Source organism: Diabrotica undecimpunctata, chromosome 3 (assembly GCF_040954645.1).
Source record: "Diabrotica undecimpunctata isolate CICGRU chromosome 3, icDiaUnde3, whole genome shotgun sequence".
NCBI classification, from domain to species: Eukaryota; Metazoa; Arthropoda; class Insecta; order Coleoptera; family Chrysomelidae; genus Diabrotica; species Diabrotica undecimpunctata.
Genome location: NC_092805.1, coordinates 173,356,480 through 173,378,214, shown reverse-complemented (window position 1 = coordinate 173,378,214; position 21,735 = coordinate 173,356,480). Strand labels below are relative to the sequence as shown.

At 34.3% G+C, this 21,735-nt stretch overlaps 1 protein-coding gene across 2 annotated transcripts in view; it reads right to left on the bottom strand.

Moving 5' to 3' along the window:
* Nucleotides 1–21,735, bottom strand: part of LOC140437842 (protein turtle homolog A-like) — an 813,173-nt gene that overhangs the window by 478,423 nt on the left and 313,015 nt on the right. For both annotated transcript variants that reach the window (XM_072527613.1, XM_072527612.1), the window contains one exon: nt 929–951. The gene's annotated coding sequence lies outside the window, so the exon portion shown is untranslated. The remainder of the gene's footprint in view (nt 1–928; nt 952–21,735) is intronic.

The following is a 21,735-nucleotide window of genomic DNA, read 5'->3' as shown; positions in this document are numbered from 1 at the left end:
TTTTGTGTTTGTCAATATTATATATATACATACAAAGAAACTATATGCCCACAAGGAAACTAAATTCCTGTTACTGGCTGTATACCATATGTCACAAACAATTTATTTAAAAATCCTTTATAAAAGGTATATAACTGGATGTTACATGTTATGTTCCACATAAAAGAGTCGAAACAGTCCCCGTCTCTCGTAATAACCGACTCACTAAGCTCACGTCACACTATCAAACGTTTATATACCAATAATCCAATTGCCTTTCATATACAATCAGAAATAGAGATTTTAAATAATAATAAGATCACTGTTGACTTCATGTTTGTTCCATCACATTCAGGTATACAAGGAAATGAAGAAGCAGATTAACTAGCCCGCTTAGCATCTTTCAGCCATGACTCCATTCTTATTAATGAGGTTTCTTCAGATGACTTTAAGTCAGAAATAAAAGTGTTAAGTGCGTGGCAAAATAAGTGGAGTGCTTCACAAAATAACCTCAAGGAAATAATTAGTGAAACCGTGGCTCCAACCCACATCGAATAGACACGACCAAGTAAGAATAACACGTTTGCCACTAGGACACAGCAACTTTACACATAAACACCTCTTTATGCGAACTGTGCCGCCAATGTGTAAAAATTTTCAAGTAACACTCTCCGTGAAGCATATACTATTTCAGTGCAAAACATATGAAGCAGCAAGAAAGAAGCAAACTATCCCAAATAATATAAAGGAAGCCCTAGGAAAAAACATGAACATTAAAAACACTATAAGTTATCTTAAAGACTCAGAACTGTATCAATTATTGTAATTTTTTTTAACTTTACCTGTATTATATTTTTTAGGTCGCTAATAACCCTTGTGGTTACAGCGTAAATAAATAAAAGAAAACACTCTATATTTGTGTTCGTGTGGTATGATTAGATAAACTCACTTGTTTTCTATGAAGGTCTACACCTGAAACAAAGAAATGTACATTAGTCTTTCATGTTTAATCATGTTTTCGGTATTTTATTAAATATCCCGTATACACGTGTGCGTTCCTACGTATGAAATCAAATCGATTCGATTACGTGACCGCGATTGCCGACTAATTCCCAAGATCAACAGATAATCAGTTATAAATCTAGCTACATCCAATCGTAAACCAAATTCATGTTCTGATATTCCCATCGATTAATTCTTTAACTCTACTATAACCGAAAGGGATTAGACCCCAGTTGGGAGAACAGAAACTATCTGAGAGTTTGCAACTAAAAACTAACGATAAAGTTCATAATTTACTATTTGTATTGGCATTAGTTCGCCATTTCGTAACTACAAATAACTGTTGAATTTAAAACTTAAAACAACAATTGGAGACCGTAGGCGCAGTAATTAAATTATTAATGGAAAATCACGATCAACAATAAATACTCGACATCTGTTATTCATTTGAGTGTTTGCGTTAACTTTGATGAAATAAAGTAATAAAAAAAATTAAAAACTCACGTAGAAGTTATATTACCCAGATATACTTAAGAGTGCTACATCTGACCAATCAATGTTGTTGTAATCCAAAATAGCTTTTTTTTTTCTTTCCTAAAGATGGAAATTTCTAAAAACCCTACCAGGTTTATCCATTCTCAGGCATTTCTGACGTGTGTTAAATTCAGGAAAGAGTAGTACATCTGAACCCATTTCCCCTTAGAAAGAGGTCTTACAAACGCATACCTTCCTGTTACCTACCAACTATATCCACCATCTCCTACTTGTGCGCAGATGACGTATCCTACTCCGAAAATGGGATGGCCACTGTAAGACTGACCACTTTCGTAACACTTCCTTGTCTTATCTATATCTTATCTCTTTCGTTGATCCGGCTGGTGTTTCTTTTCTTCTCTCTTTTTAATTACTGTTTGGATGTAATTGTGAACACTATTCCATCCCTCCTTCCTTCCCGTCATCTTCACGATCATCTCTGTCACAGTCACAGGGTTCATACCTATTTCTCTACGCATTCTGCTTCTCTCTACTGTTTATCTATTACACTTTAGCTTTGTGTGAGTAACAATGTCGGAGTATTCGCAGTATCGGAATTTATTTGTATTTGTCTTTCTGAATTGATTGATAAGAAAGAAGCCAAGAAGAATCCTCACGGGACTTAGACTTATTCGTGAAGCTGGGATGCCAATATCTGATATAAGGAGGCTTGCTGAGCAAGGTTTCAAATCATGTCGTCCTGCCAAAAAAAAAACAAAGTTGACCATCGCAATGATGAAAAGAGACTGGAATGGGCCAAAAAAACACCAAAATTTGACAATTGAGGATTGGAATAAGGTAAATTACGTCACTACTAAAGTTTAAATCCCTATAACTACTGTTTTTATCCTAAAAACAATATCTTATAGTTTTTTTTTCATTCACAGGTTTGTTTCTCCGATGGGTCTACAGTGGAGATACTCATGGATAAGTCCGCCTTCGTCCGAAGACGAGTGGGTGAAAAATATCACAAGGATTGCATAGTGGAGCGAATAAAGCATCCTCTCACGATCATAGTATTGTCTGTGATCAGTAGTAAGGGTACAGGGAGGCTGTACATTGTGAATGGAATGATGAATCAATATCAGTATATTGAAGTTCCGGACAGAAAGCGCATGCCACAAATCAAAGACTAGTTTGGCGAATCAGAGGATTTTACCTTTATGCACGATTCAGCACCGTGCCGTAAGGCCGTAAGTACTGAAGTGGCCAGGTAATTCCCCAGACCTCAATCCGATCGAAAATCTATGAGAGCTTATGAAGAGGGGAACTGCCCAGGAAACTGTCACAAATAAGCAGCAGTTACAAAAACAATAAAATAAAAGAAGACTACCTAACATTTAAAGCATACCAAGGAGAATCGAAGCTGTCATCGAAGCTAAAGGAGGTCACACAAAATATTAAAAAAAAATTGTTATTTAAGGTCAAAGAAAAAAATATTTTAAAATTTTGTAAAAGAACGTGTTTATGATCTATTTTTATATTAAAATCACATCATTAGACGCTTATATGCAGTTTTATTCTTTATTAAACAGCAAAATACAAAGTTTTTTGAAGTGATCATAATAATTTGCTCACCAACTATAGAAGAAAAACAGCAAGAATTCGGAACAGATGTACAAAGCATCTTGTATAATGCGGTTTTAATAGTTAAGCAAGTAAAAGAGAAACGCCTAGAATATAAGAAGTACAAACACAAGATATAATACATATATTATATGACCAAAGCATACCAGTAGATATCATTAAGACGGTAGAAAACATATACAAAACAACCAGTAATTTTAAAAGTAAGGGGCGAAATTGCATTAGAAAAAAATTTAAGACAAGAGGATTCTCTAAGTTCGCTTTTTGGTCAATTTGATAGTGACTAAAAATATAAAGAAAGTTAAGGTAAAAAGGGAATACAAGAATAACGGAACTTGAAAATTATTTGCTATGCGAATAATGAATTAATTATGGCAGAAAACGAAGACGATCTTTAAAGGATGCTACACTGAAAATATGTTGATGTAATTCTGTTTTAAATCCCTAAGGATTGTTCACTTGCATTTTATGTTGTATTATCTTCTAACTCTTGTAATTTTGCAACAGCAAATTGCTTACTAACTCTTGAAGCTACGCCTATGGAGGGCGAGAGCGAGAAAACTACAACATGTGGCAGATGTGAATAGAACCCAAAAAGACAGTATTCGAATTATATTTAGTATTTAGTGAGTTAACGTTTAGCTTTTGTAAAAGTAACAGGATTATACAGCTTTATAAAATAGTCGTATTTTTCATTATAAAATAAAACCCTAACACCCTGAGATTAATTATTATAAGTATAACATCGTATTATATGTTAGGCTATTCCACATATCAATATGTTATATCTTTTTAAAAATCTAGTATAATAATATTTAATCCTATTGCTGTTTTACTATTTATATTATAGCAATAAACGGTACGTTAAAGTAATTATGTAAAATTAATTGGTAAATTACTCTGCATTATCGTATTCTACAGAAAAATAAAAAACGTTTTTTTTTAATATGGGCCACACTTCGGCGATAGTACTTTATTATTTATTGTCAATTTTTTTATCGTTCCCTACATATAAATCTAAGAGTATGTATGAAACCCCTTCCAGTTCAATCAAACGTTTATATAGCCCTCACATCCAACAGTACACGGTGCTTTTTGTATACCACTCTTCTATATCCCTACTTTCGAGTATAATATACATTCCTCTTGTAATCATCTTCGCAATTGTATCTCGACAAAAAGAGATCACATATCTTCTAAGTCTAATTAATACGGGGTTTTAATTGTAGATAACTCATATGCCTTTCCACATGTGGCAAATATTAACTATCCTAACAAATAAATCCTTTGACAAGCTGAGCGCGCCATTTGCTGAATACGGATCGATAACTGCTCCGAATTGTTGAAGTGGAATTCGAGTTGGTAAATAAGCAGGTTAGTGGCATCAGGTAAAATTGATTCTGTATGTAATAAAGCACACTCAGAATAAAGTAACTATGACGAGCAACAAAATAAAGACGTATTAAATAGTTCGGAAGCATTTAAATGTTCTGTTATTAGAAAATACTAATGTAAATACATATAATCTTTGTGGAAATATTATTATGTTAATGTTAAGCTAAGTCAAATTTGTTTTTGATGATCAACAATTACAGTCATCATGACTTTTATTTGCGATCTAATATTTATAGGAATTTAATAGTATTTTTCAATCAGCCAATAAACTATTTACTTTTCTATATTTCATCCACATTGCTACTATTTTAATTTTTTCTTCTTTCTATTTTAATCTTCTTCATTCTTATTAATAAACAAAATGAATGTTCAATCTTTAGTAGCATCTAAAAATTAGATGGCCAAATACGTCTTGTATTTGGCGATCTCTCTATGTTTTCACCACTTTTTTCTGTTAGTCTTCTTATTATTATCATTTCTGTTGCTTCCATTTGCCTATTTCTGTCCTCCGAGACCAACAGTGCCACATCAACTACAAAGTAAACACTATTGACGGCGTCCCCTGGAAACGTCTACTAGTAGATGGCCAATCCTTCCAACACCGATCCAAACCAAATCAGATGGCAAAGATCAAGCCACAACGGATCTTCTCAGAACCAACACTGACAGTAGCGACCATAAATATCGAGGCCACCACTACAGTCAAACAAGACATTTTATCAGATTTTTGAAAGAATACGCAGATTGCAGATTTCTTAAGTTGCTGGTCCTGCATCGTCTCAGGACCAGCAACTTCACGTGGAGTCATACGTCGCCATGTTACCAAATCCACTGGTAACTTTAACATCATAGAATTTATCACAATATAATGTAATCTAAATATAAAAAAAAATTTTAACGGGTTTTTACCCACATATTTAGTGGCTCAATACATGTATATCCACCTAGTGCACTGATGATGGAACGTGGATTCCGAAAACGTTTTGTGATATAGCCCGATTGGGTGTTTTAAATTATATATCTTTTACAAAGGAGTTTTAATAAAATTTTTGAATATTAAAGTAGTATATGGCCGCATACCAAAAACTCCGCATAGACCAATTGGTATAAATATCTTTCCAATTGTCAGACCACAAACTATTCCATTCAGAAGGAGATTAACCTTCAAAAAGGCAAACTGGCAAAAGTATGCAGGCATGCTAGATGCTGAGCTGCTACATCTTGAACCAAAAGTAAAAATGTGTCTAGAAAAACTATCCCCAGAGGATGTAGACAACAATATGTTCCCGGGATGTCCAGCGAGTCCAAAGATTTAATGAGAACATACGAAACCCTCTATTACACTAACCCTTTTAGTAAAGAAACGGTCGACTGCGAAGCACTACTACTCCAACAGCTAAGTCAAGCCAGACAGGAAAAGTGGATTGAGACCCTGGGAAAAATGGACATGACACATAGTAGCAAAATAGCATGGAACCTTGTAAAAAAACATACAGGTGATCCAAAAGAACATAAACCACCTTGCAAGGTTACAGCAAACCAAGTCGCTGCTCATCTCCTTATGAATTGAAGAACTACGAACCGATATAAGGGCCCAAACACTAGAAGAAGATTTGATTCGGAGACAAACCACCTAGGTACTCCTTTTACACTAAAAGAACTTCACGACGGTATGAACAGGTTAACAAACGGAAAAGCTGCAGGTGTGGATGATATATGCAGTGAACAAATGAAGCATCTCAAACTGGATCTTGCAATTTTATAACACGTGCTGCAAAACCTGCAAAATTCCATAATCATGAAGGAAATATAAAGTAATAGCCTTGTTAAAACCAAGAAAGGACCCAGAAAACCCCAGTAGCTACAGACCTATCTCGCTGTTGTGTCACTTTTTGAAACTATACGAGAGACTCATACTCACCAGAATAGAAAAAAATATCGAGAAGCACCTCATCCCACAACAAGGAGGATTCAGACCCGGTAAATCTTGCACCATTCAAGTCCTTGCACTAACAGAACACATTAAAGAGGGCTTTGAAGAAAAACTTATAACAGTGGCTGCTCTTGTAGATTTGACAGCAGCCACAGTAAGGCACAAAACATTACTCCACAAATTATACAACACTCTCAATGACCACCATCTGGGTAAGGTCGTATACTCCTGATTGTAAAACAGACGTTTTTTCGTTATACTGGAGGGTAAACTAAGTAGGCAAAGAGTTCAAAAAAATGTTCTTTAATATATACACAAACGACCAACCTACGCCGATCGAAACCAAGCACTTTCTCTATGCTGACGATCTTGCAATATGTGCTCAGGGAAATAGTTTTGAAGAAGTGGAGAAGAAACTCCAAACTGCCTTAAAAAAATCGGTTGCCTGTAAAGTCGGTTTTACGGGCGAAGATTTTACGTGACAACGTCTTTTTCTCGGTAGAATATTTATTGATATGAATATTATTAAATTGCACAATAGGAACAAGGAATTGCCGCTATAAACTCAGTTTCTCAACTTTTGTGTCAATATAACAATTAATCAATCAATCATAGTTTACGATAATGAAATATTAGTGTACAATTATTTACCTTTATTGTTGTAGTTGTTGTAAATGACGAATCTACTCACGAATTGAAGACAAATCTCACGATCTCACGATTAAGGTCTTACATCTTACGATTTTTAAATTTTTTTTAAATTTCAAGTGTTTCTAATAAAATGCATGGGAGGAAATCAGCTTTTTTTAGATTGTCACCTTGAAATATCCATAAATTGACTGTATTTTTGTATCAAAGTGGGCTACTCCAATTAACTCAATTAATATACACAAAATAATATAAACAAAGCTTAAAAGGTTCTTTATGCTTTGAAAGTGGTTTATAAACAACTGAATTGTAATGTATATTTTACCGCCTTTAAATAAATATGAAGTATAGACTAAATTTTGTGTAAAGAACAAATATTCAACAGACCTAATAGTAAAAACATATTGATTTAAGTGTGAATTTGAGATAATGTGCTGACAAAATGTTAAATCCTAAGAAAACAAAATTATGTTTTTATGTATATTCATTATACTTAATACTCTTGGGTAAAATACCTCATATCATATATGTCTTTAGACACAGTTAATAATTTTCATTGAAGTTTAAACTATAAAGAATGTTTACAATCATTGCTCAATATTAAATGGATAAATCCATAGCAATATTATAAAAGAATATAGGTCCCTAGGTAATTTCCTAAAATTATATCTGATACTGGTGGTTCCCCCTAAAATAGGACACTGTAAGCACTCCACATTTTCACTACAGACACAGCTGACGATACTTTCAACGATTTTCAACTTTAGCGATTCAACGCGCCTAATTCTCTAGTGCCGCGCGCAGCGGACCGATCATGTTTGAGTGGGAGAGAGACGCAAGGCATTCGCCGGTCCGGCGGGCCTCTCTCTCGTTCGGTGACTCACTGTAACAGACGTGAGCGGGCGTTACACTTTTTCTTAAATGACTCCGAGCCACAACCTAATTTAAGACGTTGTCACGTCAAAAACAATGACAGCGTACTACCTGCAGAATTCCCTGAGACCCAATCCCTTTAAAACCCAAGTCTGCGCTTTCAAGCGAAAACTCCAAATTGCGTGGAATGGTAATACATTAGAACACACAAACCAACCTATATATCTTGGAGTAACTCTGGACCGGTCCCTCACCTAGAGACAACATTGCATAAAAACAAGAGGGAATGTAACAACTATGAACAGCATACTCAGAAAGCTAACGGGAAGTAAATGGGGCGCACGTCCTGGCGTTTTAAGAACAACGGCACAGGCACTGTGTTTCTCAACTGCTGAATATGCGTGCCCCGTTTGGGGAAGATCTGCCTACACCAAACAAGTTGATACTGCGCTAAATGAGACATGCAGGGTAGTAACGGGGTGCTGAAAGCAACGCCACTCTCAAATCTATATAAAGAAGTGTGTTTTGCAGAACCCTCAACACGCAGAGGCATTGCAGAGCACATAGAGAAAATTAAACAGATCGCGGACGAGCGGCCCTATACAAAGCTTGAACACCACGAAAAAAACACCTTGAACACCTACCACGCTGGAAAACTATGAATAGGATAAGAACGGGGGTCGCTCCAGTAAAATCAAACATGGCAAAATGGGGAAAAATCGACCAAGATGATGTGAACTGTGACTGTGGAGAAACACAGAATATGGAACATCTTCTTACATGCAGAAACTTTCCTCATCAATGTATCCTCGAAAATTTGTGGATCGCCAACAAAGATGGAACCGACGTAGCTCGATACTGGGCCGAAATTTTTATGAATGACATGTCCGGACACGATAAAGTAAAGTAAGTGTCCTCAGATAATTAACAATAATTCTTGGTTGTGTTATAGCCAATCTCTGTTGGATTCAGAGAGCAACAGTCTTCAAAATTTCAAGGAAACTAAAGAATTGATGAATTAGATGAATTAGATGAATTTCTATACCAGAAACAATAGAAAACCATAAGTTTTAGATTTCTACACTATAATCTACATTATTTCGACGTTGTTTCCCTGTTGTTAATTCAACTCTTTATTTAAAAATAGTAAATGTGAGTAAATGTGAGTAATTTTCACTGTTTCAAAGATAAGAGCCATTTCAAGAAACAATCTTTTAAAATAATTGTTTTCATTGCTATTACCTTGGCTTCTATGTAATTCATTTCATAATAATTTTGGTTAACGTGCATAGATAAACTACACCTATTTGGATATTTCTTCGAATTACTCTTGTGCGAGGTAATACTGTCCTTTAATCGCCTTGATGAATGACCAATGTATTGCAATTTACAATTGTGCAGCAAGGAATACTATAAATTATATTAGACATATATATATATATATATATATATATATATATATATATATATATATATATATATATATATATATATATATATATTGTCATACTTTTTCTTTCCCAACCAAAGAAAAATAAATAAAAATATCCATCGGAATAAAATTTTAAGATATCATTATAAACAAAAATGTATATAGTAATTTAAGATAAGATTTAGTGTAGATAAGAATAGAAATTTGTTTGGCAAACGACCTTTTTCCTTTTCAAACAAAATTATCAAAAAAACCTATGTTTAGAATTAGAAGACATTTTACCTGTCTTAGTTAATCTTTTCATTGTTTGTATAGTCGAGTATTAAATGACCATATTCTAATCTTTTGAAATATGTATAAATTATTGTGTATTGACAAAACCAATTTTAAAGTAAGCTATTTAGTTTTTCTCTGTAGTAAACCGAAATTAGGCTTTTCCAAAATTATGGTAAACACAATTTGAGCTTTTGATTGGACGGTCGTTTTAAAATGGGAATTTGTGAGTCGATCATGAGACAGGAGAATTTAGTCATATTTTGGTCATCGAAAGGAAACAGTCGTTTGTCTCAGGATAGGGTGTGGTTCGTGAGTTTGGATACCGGCGTAACGAAAGGAAGTGAATAGTTTGCAGAAGGAGATAACAAGTAGATTAAAAGAGGTCCTTGTTTCTACCGTGGGCATTTTATAAAGTATATGGGAAAGTATTCTTACGGCATCAAGTTGACAAAAGGAGGTCCTGGTGTCATAAATAAGTAGCGGAGTTTGGAGAAGTGAATCAGGTGTTTTTTGTGTATTCTGCAGGAGGTTTGCAGAGACGTAAAGAAGGAGCCGAGGTGCCAAAGAGGGGAGAGGGGTGCCAAGAATAAAATAAGCTGTAAGTGTTTGTACAATTGAATTTTATATCTGTGAAGGATCGGTTTGACATCATGGTCATTAGCATTCAAATTTAAGAACTGAGGTTTTGTTAGGCTAATCAAAAGTTTAAAGTTTTGTTGTTTCTTGTTTCAAGTAAAGAAAATTTTAAGTAAAATTGGTTTTTCACGTAATATAAATGTATGTAGCTTTATAATCTTATTATTATAAAAATTTGATTTATTTTCTTGTATGCTGATTGATAAGATAACGACAGAATTTAAAAATTGTTTTATTCGTTCATATAAAATAAAGAAACGTAAATCTTTGTAAAATAAAAATATAATTTGTTAAAATATTAAATTAAAAAAAAAAATATTGCACAAGCTGTCGACGACTATTTTTCTCGTATTTATGTGAATTTAATATCTGAACTAGCATTGCGTGCAAACAAAAAGATGACTCACAAAAAGGAAAATCGATAGGTCTCATAATGAAAAGAAAAGAAAGTCCGTATACAGTACACTTTCATATTTTCTATTGTCTTTTTTTCGGAAACCCTCCTAATTCACTTCCGCTAAAGAACAGCCGATACAACGTTAACGGTTAACTCATTTTTTGACAAAAACGTCGTAAAAGTAAAAGAAAAACTTTTTCAACAGCCGTATTATAGTCCGCTCTATTGTCGCCTCCGGTTTTCCTCCATGTATTTTTCTTACAAATCCTATAAAATAAGTTATTCAAATTTCCTCTGCTTCGACTAGGAAAATTAATGAAAAGCAGCGAAGGAAAGTTTCGAGATTTTCCAGAGATAATTTTCCTTAATCACGACCATCTTCGAAAACGACTTTTATGTTGATAACTATTTCAGAATTTGGGAAAACGCTTTTCTTTATACATCTCCATTCTTAATTCGAAACAAAAAGTTAGCGTCTTAGTTAGTTGAGTTTGTTTTATTTATTTGCTTCAGTTTTATGCGAAATAATAGCCAATCGATAGTGAGTTTCTTTCTTACAAACATTTCGCGATCGTAAAGTTTTGCTTTCAAATCTTCGCTACAGCACTTTAATGCTTTTGTATCGATGTAAAAAGATCTCTCTATAAAACTCTTTATAAAGATTCAACAACGATGCTTTGATTTTAGAGATATATCATTTAATTTGAACAATTCAATGTCCATTTTATAACAAGGTTCTATCGGTACGACTTATACTATTGCTTTAATAAAACTTTTTTCCATCATATACGAGTATATTAATCAAACAATTCTTTATAGAACTATTCTTTTATGCCTTTATATTTTTTTTTGTAGAAATAATACCAAGTTCCGGCAAACTCTGCAATAAATAATACAATTACTATCAGAAGCATCCTAGTAGAGATTGCGCTAATGATACTGACTTTCTCCGGTGCTGTTTAAAATATATTTCAGTCAAGCATTAAGAAATTGAAGAAGATCCTGCTCTGGAATAGTTATGCGTTTAGTTTAATGAGGAGAATAAATACTGAAGAACATCAGTCTGATAAAGAAGACCTTCAATTTATGACCAGAAGGTTGCTTAAAGACTAAGGCCTATCCGTAAACCAAACAAAACCGAAAATGTGTGCAATGGAAACCAAAGAGCCCCCTGACCATAGATAAAAACAATATAATGTATGCTTATAGACAGTGCATATATTTAAGCGCTACACAGAATCTGTAGTAACCCTACTGAAGTAAATAGAAGAAAAGATTATAAGAGGATCTTCTTTTTCTTCTTCTTCTTTTTTTATATAGACATGACTTTATCTGTTTTTCAATGTGTCTCTAGTAAGTTGTCGTTCTATCGTTTTTGTGGTCTTCCTACTGATTCTCCTACTTCGCACCTCCACCACGAAATGAGCCAAAAATGACCAGAATGGACCTTAGCGATTTCTTATGGGATTTAACATGGGAAAATACGCCGAACCGGTGCTGCCTAATTACTACTTTTATCGTTAAAATCGAACAACTATCACAGAACATTCTAAATTATGTTATGGTCGTAGATAAAATATAGTATGCAGCTCGTAGCGATTAGTTATTGGATTAAATAACATATTAGATACGTCCCACACTGTTAACATATCACAAGCTCTAAATTAACATCGGGATATAATACCGTTTTTGGCAATACCCCCGCTTACCCCTCCCCATTTACAACAACCCCTTTGTACGTCACGATCCGCCGAGCCAACGCCCCCTTTTTCCAACAACTCCTATTACACTTTAAAAGAATTGACGCTATTTTCAAGTTTGAACGATACGAAAAGAAGAAGAATTCAGGCTATCTTCACGTTTGGACGATTTTTCACAAAAGAAGAAGAATTAACGCTATTTTCATGTATCGACGACACCTCGAGTACCCCCGTCCCCCCGCACCCCTCGACGGCCCCACTCGCCCCTCCTTCGCCCTACCACCACCACCCCGTAGCCAAAACAGTGTTACCCATAGCTGCGCGAAACCCGTTGAGCGTACGGTTCCAACAATACCTCATACGTCGCGATCCGACGATAGGTCGCGCCTCCACCACGAAATGAGCCAAAAATGACCAGAATGGACCTTAGCGATTTCTTATGGGAAAATACGCCGAACCGGTGCTGCCTAATTACTACGTCTTATTAATGGAGAACCGTCTCTTGCTGTCTTTACTACTTTATTTGTCGTCCTTCGGCCTATATGATATTTTCATACTACTCTTCTATTTCTTACCCAGTTCTTGATGTTCTTCAAGTTGCATCTACGGCTATATGTGTACTTCTAATAGATCTGTCCCATAGTGGCTTGATATGAATTTTTCGGAGTGTTTTCATCTCTGCTGTTTCTAACATGCTTTTTATCCTCTCGGTCACGTCTTGTTTCTGCCGCGTATGTCATTATTGGTCTGATGACTGTTTTGAAAATTCTGCCTTTCATTTCTTTCTCGATATTTTTATTTCTCCATATAGTTTTATTCAGGCAGCCTGCGGCTCTGTTTGCTCCATTCACTTGATCATCTACTTCAGTTTCGAGCTTTGCATAGCTATATAATGTGATGCCTAGATATTTAAACTCCATCACTTGTTCTATTATGTGACCTTCCAGCTCCAGTTTACATCTTAGTAAATTTGCTGTTGTAACCATGCATTTTTTTTGGGAAATTAACATGTTAAATTTTCTGGCGGTTATATTAAATTGGTGCAACATACGTTGTAAATTATCTTCACTTTCAGAGACTAGTATTGCGTCGTCTGCATAGCAGATTATTTTAATTTGTTTTATTCCCATTTGGTATCCTCTTTTAGTTCTTACTTTTTTTATTATTTCATCTATAAACAGGTTGAACAATAAAAGACTCATATCTTATTCCATTGCTAGCTTCAATAGGGACAGTTAGTTCTTCTTCTATTTTTACTATTATTGTGTTGTTTTGGTAGATATTTTGGATCGTTTTGATTATTTCTAGAGGTATTATAAGAGGATTTCTAAATAAAATATTGTTTTTCAAAACATACATTGAAACAGAAAACTATTCTTTAACTCAGTCTTGTGTACAATTCTCTAAAACGTACCTTATACCAATGCTGGAAAAAATACCTACCTAACAACCAAATACTACAAAGTCGAAATCACAAAAATTACAGTAAAACAAATTGAATGCTTATTTGGTATATCCATAGCCAAACAATTGATCAATGACAATTGACAATGATAAGAAGAAAAGTAGAAGACCAAAATATAATGGAACTTTTTGTTTGGTATTTGAAACATAGCTGGTTCTTACGACGTATTGTTTACTGAGAGCCGGGTTTTTTTTTCAGTTGTAATAAGTATGGTCATATGACATTTGTTTAACACCAAGTCGCGTTTCCTAATTTACCTTTAAGTCTTACAAAATTCGCCCAAGTAAGACATTGATGGTCTAAAGTTAAGCTTTTCTATGTGTAGAGCTATTTTATTGTCATCTTAAAGATGGATGCGAGATGAATTAGGATGCTTAAACAGTATTAACTGTTAATTAATTACTGCAAATATGTTTCTGCATCTTAAGCTGTTTTTTATCTACGCTACTAAGAACATTAGCGACCAGTCGTATATGAACAAGCCGAACTGCTTATAAAGAAAAAGAAAAAGAAGAGGATAAAGGATAAACACTTACAGTGAATTTTTTTTTGTTTCACTATAAGCTTTGACTGCAGACTTTGCGGTCATAAGATGGGTTCTTTTAACAAAGAAAAACTGAAGGAATTGCTTCCCAGCGAACAAGTTAATGAATTACGGAACTGCTCCTATAATTAGGTAGCTGGACATGTTTTATTTCTTGTGAACAAGAGATAAACTGAAAATTAAGCAAACTACAATAAATTTCTTTAAAATAAAATCGCAACAACTTCTTATTACTTTTATATTTCTCACAAGCAAACAAAGACCAAAAATTTTACTTTCAGACGGGCTAAGCGAGAATTTATGGCACTAGAATAATCCCACCATCGTATGACTGGCAAAATACCAAGTTAAGCCCTCGACTTTACTCCTTGACGGTGTAAATAGGACTAAAATAAAAAATTCGGTCGCTGCGATGCTAATTCTCCTAGCCCTGAATCTCAAGCACGATAAAAAAATTTGATTTTGTCTAATTTACACGAAGAGACACTAAAGTGTTCTTCGAAGATTTTGAGACACAGTTCTTAAGTGTTTCTTTTTACAATATTTCTAAGACGCAAATTAAAATTTTGTAAAGAGTAGAAGAAAAAAAATGTTACAGCACTAACCGAATAAGAAATGGGGGAACCAGTGAAAACCAATTAAACAGAACATCTTGAATGTGTACTGTCCTACCCTGCAGTACCTGCGACCTATGACTTATGACCGATGACTTAAGATGACCTTTTTCGAAAAAAGTAAGTAATAACATTAAAGTTATAATTTTATTTATATTTCTCTATTTTTAATGAAATTTAAAGTATGTTGGTATATTAGGTTTACCTATTTGAGTAATAATAAAGACTTACAATTTATATTAGTCAAACACAGTTATCTTTGTTTGAACGAGGAGAAACCGCACCACGTTTGTTTAAATTATCAAAACTTTCCGCGATAACCGAATTGTTCCAAAGAATAACGTCTCATATTTCATGCAGAACATTTCCTCGTTTTCCCCAAAACATCCCTTCTTCAAAGGTTATTATAGTCGCATTGAAGAAGTTTAGTCTGCACCCCAATACACAAACTTGTACAAGCCGGCAATATGAGGAACAACTTATGGAATATACCTTTCTGCTGCTCCTCCTCCGAAAATGTTTTCATCTTGAAAACTTTAAAGTCAACCTGTGTCGGGGATAAAGCGTGTTTTTAGTAGTTTCTAACGTATTAACGGCGAAAAGTTTTCGCCGGTATGCACTTACTGCAGTGAAAAGATGGCTGAAGTCGTCAGGTTTACTTTCTTATCTGAATATTTACATGAAGAGAATTTTTTAATTATAAATTTGTTTTCTAAATATTAAATTATATTCTCAACAGTTTATTAAACTAAAGTATAATTAGTTTAATAATATTTGAGATTATTAGTCATCATCATCACTGGCTCGACAACCCTTTTTGGGTCTTGGCCTTTTCCAGGATTATTTTCCATTCTGATCTGTTTCGTGCTTTTTTCTCCAGTTTTTTTATTTTTAAGGTTGTTATATCATTTTCTATTTGTTCTAAGTAGCTCAGATTCGGTCTTCCTCTTGTTCTTTTTCCTACTGGCATCTGTTTGAATATTTTGTTTGGTATTTCGCCTTCTTCCATTCTTTCTACGTATCCTATCCAACGCAGCCGTCCTATTTTAGAGAATGTTATAATATTCGGATCCTGGTATATTTTGTATAGTTCAGAGTTGTATCTTCTTCGCCATATTCCATTTTCTTATGTTCCCTTATATATGTGTCGCAAGATTTTTCTTTCGAAGGTGGCTAACAACGTTTCCTCTCTTTCCAGGTGAGTGTCCAGGTTTCTGAGCCATATGTGAGTACCGGTCTTATTAGGGTTTTATATATTTGGCATTTTGTTTTTCTTGCGACGTTATCTGATCTTAATTGCCTAATTAAGCCATGTTGTATTCTGTTATTGTTATATTTTGTGGCTGTCTTATTTCTGCGTTTTTACTTACCTGCATATATTTTGTTTTGGTCTGATTGATTTTAAGACCACTATTTTGTGCAGCTCGTTCTATTTGGTTGTATGCCTCTATCATTTCTCTTCTTGATCTTGCGATTATGTCAACATCATCTGCAAATGCTAGTATTTGCACGCTTTTATTAATGATTGTTCCTCGTGTATTGACTGTTGTGTCCCTCAGTATTTTCTCGAGTACGATATTGAACAAGATGCATGATAGAGCGTCTCCGTGGCGTAGTCCCTTTTTCATATCTATTGTTTCCGTTAATTCATTTTGTATCCGGATTCTACTTTCTAGTTTTAGAGATTCTTTTGCAGGGAGAATTTGAGATTATTAGTAACAGAAGATTAAGAGAATATTTATGATTAGCTAAGAAATAAGCGTCTCCTAAACGGGATATTTAACTCGTAAAAATAACCATTATCAAATATTAGTATTATATAGATGTTCCACTAGTGGAACAGTTAAAGTTCTTGCACACTCAAATAAATTCCATCCAGAACAAGGGTCAGACAAGGATGTATACTGTCTCCACAATGATTTATTATATATGGGGAGCATATTATAAGAAGAGCACTTGAATAATGGGAACAGGGCATCTAATTTAATGGTTAAAAAATAAACAACATACGTTTTGTAGATGACGCAGCCGTTCTTGAGATATCATGCGACTAGTTGAAAAGGAAAGTCTGCTGTCTGCCTCATCAATAAATATGTCCTCATAAACATACTTATTTTTTTACAACACTTACTGTTTTAGGTCGGGTACCCTCAAACCCTTCAAGTACGTACTGATCATCCCTTATTTTAAAGTTTTTAGTAATTTTTATAAAAAATTTTAATGGCATTATATTTTAACACCTTACATCTAAGTATATTTTATATTTGCTACAAAAATATCAGCTGATCCATCACTGCTGTCTTCATCTATGACATCAATATTTTTGACTCTGCAAAATGGTTAAAATCACATTTTTTTATTAGCGTTGGCTTCACTTTTAGAGTTATTATAGTTTCTGTGGAACTGGAAGTTATGTTTATTCCTTTCTTTATAAACTTCTATATTCAAGTCTTTTATTTCGTAGTGAAATTTAATTTTGGTTCTTATTTTGCTCACTAGTTGTACAAAATTAGATGGCCTTTTGTAGGGTTAGTTTGTCTACTCTCAATAAAGCTTCTCTAGTAACTTGATCTCTGATTCCCATCGACATCTTGTCTCTCAGAGCTTTATCTTCGGCTGTTTGTTCTGGATTAATTTCATTATAATTATCATAAGCCTCATCCGCGAAGATTATCCACTTGGACTTCACCGGGGGGAGATATAAAAAGTAAATGGATTATATTCTTGTCAACAAACGATGGAAAAGTTCAGTAGTCAACGTTTCGGCGTCTGAAATGACGAATGTGGATATAATTTTGACAGACTCAGTCCGAAATATATTTCTTAAAACTGACAGTTTTATTTTATCTGCTAACTGGTCTTGTCCAGCAAGAATCAAATCTTCAAATAATCTTCGAATCTGGTTTTCCAGAACTTCCATTCACTTGCCACATTTTGACCCTGCAGTTCAAAATCTGGTGGTAGTTTTATACTCACTCCCATTGTAATTATTTTATTTTATGCTACCTCGTGCCTCGCTACGTTCTCCAAGTTTATTTCTCTTTTATCTATTCTGACTGTATTTCACCATTGATTTTTCTACCTTCTCTTAAACCACAAATAGCTTCCCTGAACAGCATTTCCGAGTAAGTATTGAACAACGTCGGTGATAAAATGCAGCCCTGACGTACTCCACTGAATTCTTGTGAGGTTTCGTTGTCTACTCGTACAGTTGCCCTTTGCTGTAAGTATAAATTTTTAATTAGGCGTAAATCTTTGTCATCAATACTAGATTCTTTTAATATCTGAAGTAATTTTTGATGTTGCACCTTGTCAAATGTTTTTTTAAAGTCTATAAAGCATGAGTAGACTTCGCAACTTACGTCTCAAGCTCTTTGTATCAATACTTGTATGACGAATAGGACCTCTCGCGTTCCCAGTCCGCTTCTAAACCCAAACTGAACACTGCTAATGCTTTCTTCAAGTGTTCTATATATGCGAGAGTGAATAACAGAAAGAAGGATTTTGAGTGCATGGCTCATTAAGCTTATAATTCTGTAATTAGAGCATCTGGTGGCATTTGCATTTTTGGGGAGCGGGATGAAGGTGGAAACTAGCCGATCTGTAGGAAATTCTACAGTTTCATAGATTTTGTTCAGTAGATTCGTTAGGAGTTTGAGTTAGTTGTTTTCAAATAGTTTCAATATTGCAGCTTGTATGTTATCAGGTGCTTTGTTGGTTTTTAGTCTTATTTAGTTGCTTTTTTTACTTTACATAATTCTTATTTCATTTTACTTCCATTTTTTTTGGTTTCTTTTACTTCTTGGATTTTTCTTGATTTTTGCTTTTAATATGGGTAACTAGATCCTACTGCATTTTACCGAGGAATTTGCGATACAATTGGTCTCATTTAGCATAATTAAAGCCGGTTATTTGATTTTTCTCTTTTGTTATCTGTCTCTTTTAGGACTATACATGAATTAACAATACAAGAAAGGCATCTATGGTAGATTTACTTAATTCATAGGCAAATTCTTTTTCGTGAAGAGGTATACTTGACCACTATTTACTTCTATGTATGTGTGTGTGTTTTTATGTTTACTCTTAAGAATTAAACGGACCCTAACTTTTTATCTCGATTTAGCACAGAACGGTGAGAACTGAAGAAATATTGGAAGAATGTGAAATTATAGAAAACAATTTTTTTCAAGTTACCTGTATTTGACTTCGTCAAAACAGCAAAAAAACTTCGTTTAAAAGTACAACGAGTAGACTTATCACAATTATGACTTTTATCATGAAATTATAACTTTGAGCTCGATTTGCCTTACAAAGAAACTCCACTTTTTAAAAGTCTGAAAGTCCAATTTTGTTATTTTCCACAAAATGAACACCCCAACATTCCGAAAAGTGACTCGTTGGAAAACTCTTGATTTTTCAGACAATTAAGCACAAATTACCTACGTCTTCGTTAATTATTTTTATCTTTATGTCGCGACACCAATTTCTGAAGGAGTCGTAAACTTTTTCATACCGTTCCCTAAACTTTCCCGGCAATAATTTGTAAGTGGTCGGTACGGCATCAGCTCGGGTTGTTTCGAAACGAAAGGAAACTTGCTGTCGTTGCTATTTTCCATGATAAAGGAAAAGAGTAAGTTAAGACCGAGAAAAATCCTCCGAAACATAAATGACATAAAATATTCTTCTGTTGGAGTATTTACAGAAAATTGCTACCAATTAGGCGGCTAATAAGACGGTTGTTTTAGGAAATTAATTATGCCGTCTTGATGGATATAGAAAAATGTTTGTACCGTAGCTGACAGCATAAAAGGGTAACAAATTGAGACAAGAAGAAGCGGAGCTGGTATTTAAATTAAAAAATCAAAATTTCGAAAATTAAAATTAATAAATTTCTTACCGATTAAATTAAACAATTGAACAGTGGAAATTAGAAATGGCCAAAGGGCCAAAAACAAAGTTTTGAGATATTTAAAAAAAAACAGTATAAAGGACCGAAAAACATTACCGACAAAAACTTTATTTGGAGCCTATATCTATCGTAAGAGAGCGTATGGTAAAAGTAACTTAAGCATCTTTTTCAATATAAAGCTGCTGTTTTTTGGAAAAGCTGGTGTTTTGAAGACTAGATTTGGAATCATGCTTCGAAGGAACATCCTTTTATTTTCTGACACCCTATTCTTTGTTGTTAGTTTGACTATATCAGCTTGTTTAAGTTTAGATAAAGTTTTCCTTTTCTTTAAGATATTAACCTGTATCGGTTCGTGAAGATCAGAAGTTTTTAACTTAAGGCTGTTTTATCGGTGCACCAAAACCTAGGGACACTGTTTTCTCTAATATTTACCGACAAAATGTCTCGAAATTTGGACACGTTATTCGAAATTATGTTGCCTTTAAACTGATGGTTTTACTTTTTTTATTTTTTTGAAACTTCTGTTGAAAAATTGAAATATACTGTTTAACGTTCTATTATAACCAAACTTTTTACGCCCATTCAGTAATAATCGAGAAAAGCGTGTTCCAACTTTAAAGAAAATTGCTAAAAAATACTGAAATCTAATAGTGAAACGTGTTACTCATCATCGGCGCTTAGTTTCATCGTTACCGCCTTCGTGACGTCAAATCTCATGAACGTACGGTCAATTAGTTCGTGTTAAAACTAATTTGAATGGAGAATAATGTATTTGTTGTCATTAAACTACCCGTCGGCCGGCGGCACTGAGTAAAGATGGTCTCGCGTAAGCAGTGTAGAAAAGTAAGTGATACGCCCATTTCAAATCGCAGTGTACTTGAACTGCTAAAACAGCCTTAACAATAAAATTTAAAGAACCCAACTTCCTACACGTATCTGCTTTCCATTTTCCAGGTACAAAACATAAAGGGCCTTTTGTAAAAATCTTTAGTTCACCATCACTGAATTTAGATATCGGTATAGTTGGTTGCCCACCAGTACCCACAAAATGTTTCCAAACTTCAGTTCACCTACATATTTAAGAACATTTTTCAAATTTCCCAACGTAAATTTTAGGAAAAATGCATACTTCAAATTACAACATATTGATGGTTGCTACTGTTATTTTTATTTTAATTTTAACTTATTCAATTTTTAAATATTGCTGGCTACTGTCATATTTAGACAAATACCTCAAGTTAAATTGACTGCTTTGTTCCCACTTCCGTCCTCACATGTCATTATTGTCATTTCAATCAGTTGCTATTAACAAGACCTTGTAGACACTTTGTCTCAGGACTAGCAACCTCTCGTGGAGTCTTAAGGCGGGTACACATATGCGAGCAGAACTGTTCGCGAACCGTTTGTGAACGCTATATTCGTTAATTTGTACGACGGGACGAACCGCTAGCGAGCTGTTCGTTCGTTGCTCGTCAGGAACCACAGCATGTCGGTTTTTGGGACGAACACAAAGAATGTTCGCAGAACTATAAATTGTGTCTATAAATTGTTTCTGCCAAGTGTGCGATGATATCATTCTTTTAAACAAAATTGCTGAACGAGCGCGGCTTATCTAAGTAGCGAGAGAAATTAATAACAGATAATGTAAACAAAATACCGAAATGTTTAGAATAACGAAGTAAATTAATTCTTGGTTTGTTATTAGATAGTTAGGGTATTGGATAGCCTGAACATAAACATATTTTCGACGAACTCTTCGCGAACAGCTCACGAGCAGTTCGCAAACAGTTCGGCTCGCATATGTGTACCCA